Here is a 6082-nt window from a genome sequence, read left to right on the forward strand (position 1 = left end):
CAGGCAAACTAAACATTTGTGTTAGTTGCCTTATCGTACACAATTCGCAACCAAGAAGTGTTTCTGATGAAGTATGCATCATAAACGTTGCACCACATAATAGCGTGTGGGATAGTTGTCGTGTACGACGATGTTATGATGGTCCGATGTTTTGTAATCCTGTCCGACACTCGTACGACGATTAGCTAATCTTCTTAATAATGAACCGTTTGTGATGGTTTGCGCATCATACACGTTCTATAGTAGTGAACCGTTTGTGATGGGCCGCGCATCGTAAATGTAGCACCACAGAATACCGACTGTGATGGCAATGCGAGCAAAAACAAGTAGGAGTACTGTAGGGTCCCTATCCCCGACAGTTTCTCGGTCGTGTGGGAAGGACCCCCCCTATCGCCGTCACTCGCTAGGAGACGGTTCCAAATGCCGTCGCGGGAAGGGGTTAAAAACCGTTTGCATAGCACCGATGCGTACTAGTGATCTGTCATTGATGGCTGATTGCACCTGTGAATGGAACACATTAAAATCACTAGTAGCATGAGAAAAATAATTATGCCATTTACAATAATCTCTTCTACCCAATTCTTCCTGAGATGGAATCACATGCCCTCCTTTTATTCTGATTAACTTCCCTTGCAACAACATATCAAAAATCTTGTCACACTTACTAACATCAAAAGTATATTTGATTTCCTCTCTTTTATCTGCCCTGGGTTTCAGGGCAGCACATCGAAAGGTTTGACTTAGGTGCTCAAACTCACTCGGCCATACATATATCAACATCGTCTTCACTAGTCGAATCACTATCATGCTCTATGACATTAACCGTAGATTTTCCTTGTCTCTATTCTTATTATCTCTAAACCGGTTGTATGGTTTAACTTCTTTAGCACAGTTTTCCTACGCCCAAACCTTTTGTAAAACTTGTTTAATATCTAAAATTGTTGCCATTCTAATTTATCTCTAATATGAGCAAGCAAACTAGAAAAAGCAAGATCAACTAAATCTTTATCGGCAATGGTCAAACTAAAGCACCAGTTTTTAACATCTCTAATTCTTTTCATATAATCATAAACAAATTCATTTTTCTTTTGCTTAATCATTATCAAATCTTAAACTCTAAGTTCAGTTTCACTACCATCAAAGTACTCAAGAAATTTCTACTTCAATTTGGCCCATGTTGCAATAGAATTAGGAGCAAGTGACGTAAACCAAGTAAATGCAGTACCATAAAAGACAAATAAAATAATTTCACTCTATAAATATGTGATGTGCCAACTTCATTGCATTGTGCTAAAAATTGTCCTACATGCTCAAAGGTAGACCCAACATCTTCCTTAGTAAACTTAACAAAATCTGGAATTCTAAAACCATGAGGGTAAGGCGCTATGTCAAAGTGTATTCGGGTAGGGGTTTTGATATGCATGTGCTCTACCATAGGTTCCAAGCCAAATTCTCTAAGTATATTAGCAAGTTGACCCTTAAAAATTTCAGTAGGTTGCGGAGAACTAGCTTGTGGCATAGATGCACCATAGATACGTGGCGGTAACTCTAACAAAGAAGTTTGAGCATGGTACATTTGTTGTGGAGAACCATTAAAACATGTATCTGGCACCGGCATGTAAGAAACCATTAAAAATTGATTCGCAGAGCAGCACTGATTCCTCACTTTCTTGGAGGTTAGCCGACTATTTTTCAGTGCAGAATAGCAAAGGTGAGCCAAACTCTATGGTTGCTAGGGCTGGGTAGAAAGCTACGAGCTAGGTGCTGGAAAGAAAAGAATGTAGGAGAAAAAGTAACAGAAGGTTGTAAAAGGATCGGTTGGTTCCTTTTTCTAATGGGCCAAGTACCCCATATACATAAAGGCATGCATGGTCTTTGGCTGAATCAGAGTAGGGCTCCTTTTGCATGTATAGAAGGCAGCCCGTGTTTTGCTTCTTCTGCGAGCAGGTCAATATATAATATTTTCTAATCTCTAATTAGTTCGGCCAACACCCAAAACACATGGGACTGTAGCCCAACCCTATACTAGTACGTACTAGCTTATATTTGGGTTTGCTCCAGACAAACAACTACCTCATGCAGAACCTTCTCGATCTCAAATACTCTCCAGACCATATTTCTTCCTCGCCCCTCTCATGTCTAAGAAAGAAATCCATCATGGAACCATGCCGCATTTATCCTCCGCACTGGACATATTTTTGATATGCACTTTGAGCTGAACTTCAATTCCAACATTTATTAAATTTTTAAAACTAACAAGCCAAATTACATCATCAACACATGCTTGATGTATACCGCACTTCAAAATTAGCTATCTTGCAGCGGGTAGGAGTCTGTTTGATTTGCAAGAGCAGTCAATTGATACACATGGATGTGCAAGCATGTCAGCATCTAGACCATAAATTTCTACTAGGTCCTGAAGAGCATCACGTGTGCTACTTTCTGGCATAAACCTTGATCATAACGCTCATAAAAAATAAATAAAGACTATTTAGAGAAATGGATGCAGGTTATGAATTGTCTTTTCATTTAAGGCGGTCCCATCTCGCGTCCCTCTCGCGTCGCCTCCCCTGCTGGCAGCTCGGGAGCGCTCAGCCGCCGCCTAGTAACTCTCCAGCGCCCTTCTCCCCCCCTCCGCTGCTGCCGATGGTCGGCGCCGGGAAAAGCCCGTGCGTGCGACGGCAGCGGCGGAGGGTCTCTCCTCCTTCTCCCGGATCCGCGACAGCGCGGGCGTCCTTATTCGCAGGGTGCGGTCCTCCCGTCGGTGTGGCGGATCCCGAAGGCGGCGGGCTCGCGGCGGTGCACGGGCGCCCAGATCCATGGGTGTGGGACTCCCGACAGCGTGCGGGCTCCCGGCGGCGGCGGGATCGGTCGACGGCGGGCTTGGGCGATGGTGCCGGATCTCGTCGCTCGTGGCGGATCTCGCCACTCCGGCCATCATGGAGGAATCTGGACCTGGGGCGGCGGCCCCGTTAGGCTTGGCGACGGCGCCCTTGGCTGGCGACGTTCGCGGGGGGTGGATGGACAGCGTCTTGATCGCGTGGGCGGTGAGTTGCCGGTGGATCTCCTCCACGTTGCAGGCTCTCTCCCGCTGCACTTGGTGGCTTACGATCGCGGTCGTCGGCCTCGGTGCGTTCGCGGGGGCTAGTAGAGGTGCCATCGGACCGAAGAAAACTCTGGATGACTCGTTCATCCCGACGATGGCGACGACCAGGGTCATCGTTCTCCTCCTTGCAGGCGCCGTCGAGGTCCATGCCCTCCACCCCGAGCCCATGCCCGGGTGAAAACCCAAAATCTCCTCAGATTGGGCAGCGGCGGCACTGCGTTTATCGTACCCTTCTTGGAGGCGCCGCCTGGGGCATTTGGGTGCTCGGTTAGAGGAACTACAGGCGGAGGGGATGCGACCAGTGGCAACTGGTGGTGTTCGCGACGAAGGAGCGGCGTGGCATCTGGCACGTCGACAATGGCACGTCGACAATGGCAGGTCTCAGCAGCATGGAGCAGCGGGGTCTCGCCGGCGGGCGTGTGATGATGGACGAGCGCAGGATGGTCTGGCATCGCGGTGGTGTCGACGGCAACCAGACCAGGCAAGGTAGATCCAGCAGTACAACACTGGAGATGGATTGGTGGCAAGTAGCAGGTGGCTACGGCGGGCTCATACCCGGCAGGTGTCCTGATTGAGGAGTGCGCCGGACTGGTAGGTGCCCCATACCTGGCAGAAGTCCTGATTGGGACCTCAAGTCTTAGGTGTTATGTTTGGCTGCGAGGTCTGTTTGGTATTAGACCCGGGCTATCAACATTCCTTCGTCAATTGGATAGGAGTAGCGACAGATGTTGCCTAGACGGTGGCTTTACTCTTACTATTGTACGACTTTGTAAAGTCTTGTGTGAATTATTAATAAAGTGGCTGCAGGCATCATTCAGATGCAGAGGCCGGGGGTCCTTCTTTTTTTCTATTTTTTTAGAGAAATGGATATATCAAACGATACAAAATATAGTTTGTATAGAAATAGTGGATGTTGGAATTACCATAACAATGCAAAACATGAGGGGGGGAGGGGGGAGATAGGGAGAGAGAGGGGAGGAGGGGGGAGAGATGCATCATCCATAAAGGTGATCAGTTTGGATTCAGAAGTAAAAACACCTGATACTCATGAGAACTCTAAAGCTACTATATGTTAAATATGATTGGTGTTGAACAAATAGAGTATGTATGGTCCCCGAGCACTTACCTAGTGAATTTCAAATTTTGTAATTTTCCAAATATATTCACAGATTTTAAAAACATTCATGAATTTAAACAATGTTTATAAATTTAAAAATTCTTCATGAATATGAAAAAATATTCATGAATTCTAAAACTTAAACAGTGTTTATAAATTTATAATTGTTCATGAGTTTTTAAAAACGGTCATAAATTTTGAAAAGTTCATTATTTTTTCTTTGTAATTCAAAAAATTGTTCAAAATATGAAATAAATATATGTATTTTAAAAATGTTCACAATTTTGAAGAAAACATTTTTAAATTTTAAAAAATGTTCAAGAATTTAAATTATGTTCCTGAATTTAATAATATTCATGAATTTGGAAAAGAAAATCATGAAATAAAAGATAAAAATAAAGAAAACATAAAACCTGTTAGAGAAAAAAAAACTATCAAATGAAACCTTCCCAAAATTGGAAGGACTAGCCTACATGGCCAACCCAAGAGCGCCCGCAGGTGTCCGCGTTTGCTCAATCTCGATCGCCTCAGCGGTATGCATGGAATTTAATTACCAGAAAGCAAAATATAATTAATTCCAAAACCAAAGAACGACGTGGCAAAGCTGGCTTCATCTTCTAGTATAGATATAGATCGATGTACTCCCAAGACGGCCTTCAACGCAGCCAGCTCAATACCAATTGTGCTGCTAGGCGTATATCTTGAAAGCTTTGAGATTTCCCATCTTACCCCACAATTATCCGTGTGCAGAGTTGGAACTAGAAGACTTGACACCTATTGTCTCTCACAAGTCATCACAACAGTAACATGACTGCATGACCAATCAGGCAAATTATCAGCGATCAAGAGCATAGTGAAGAACATGTGACACGGGAGACGGAGGTTCAGACTACGACCAGGCCCCGACGCAAGCTTCAGCGGCCCACTAGGCTTGCTGGGCCTGAATGGGCTACATAACTATAACGAGTACTTAAGCAAGTGGGTGTGCGTGAGTAAGGGTAGGCTGGCAGGACGGCTAGAGGCCGGGGGCACGGCTTGTGCGTGTATCTTCAGAGACTCTCGATCCCCAAATTATAGCTCGAATTACTTATAATCGGCCATGATTGATGAATAGCAGGTGTAGTGTTAACAATCTGGCATCAGAGCCGTTTGATCCGTCGGCCCTTCCGACTCACCACCGGCACACGAGGTTCGCCAATCGGCAGCGTGCGACGGCGATGGACCGCATCCCGCCGGAGACCAAGGCCATGTATGACCTTCTGCGCGTCGACTTCGACAAGGTCGACCGCGAGCGCGATGATTCCACAACCCAGGCCATCGCGCGGCTTAACGCCAAGCTCGACCTCCTTTCCGGTCACCTGGATGAGGTTAAGGTTTCGATCGGAGTCGACCTCGACGAACTGCGGCAAGGGCTTGACAAGCCGGCTCCACCGACTCCACCAACCGCTGATCCCTGCGGTGCGCCTGAAACGCTGACCTGGGTGCAGGGCAACAATTCATCAGGTCCTGAGGGGCATTGCCTCGACTCTAAAAATCGGGAGTCAGCCCAGCGGGTGTACGTACCGCCACCAATCAGAGGTATGCATCTCGAACAAGCGCTACAACGTGCTCCTTTTGCTCCCGTGGATTCGACGCAAAATGCTACTGATGTGTACGACGTTGGTCCTTGAATTGAGATGCCGCATTTCGATGGATCCAACCCGAAACTGTGGCAGACCCATTGTGAGGACTATTTCAGGTTTTGAGGCACACCGCAGGGTCAGTGGATTTCTCTGGCTACTTCGTTGTTTGAATCATCAGCTGTGAGATGGCTTGCGTCAGTTCGCCGTAGGGCACCGAACGCCACCTGGGATGAACTC

This window comes from Triticum dicoccoides, chromosome 6A (assembly GCF_002162155.2).
Source record: "Triticum dicoccoides isolate Atlit2015 ecotype Zavitan chromosome 6A, WEW_v2.0, whole genome shotgun sequence".
Lineage (NCBI taxonomy): Eukaryota > Viridiplantae > Streptophyta > Magnoliopsida > Poales > Poaceae > Triticum > Triticum dicoccoides.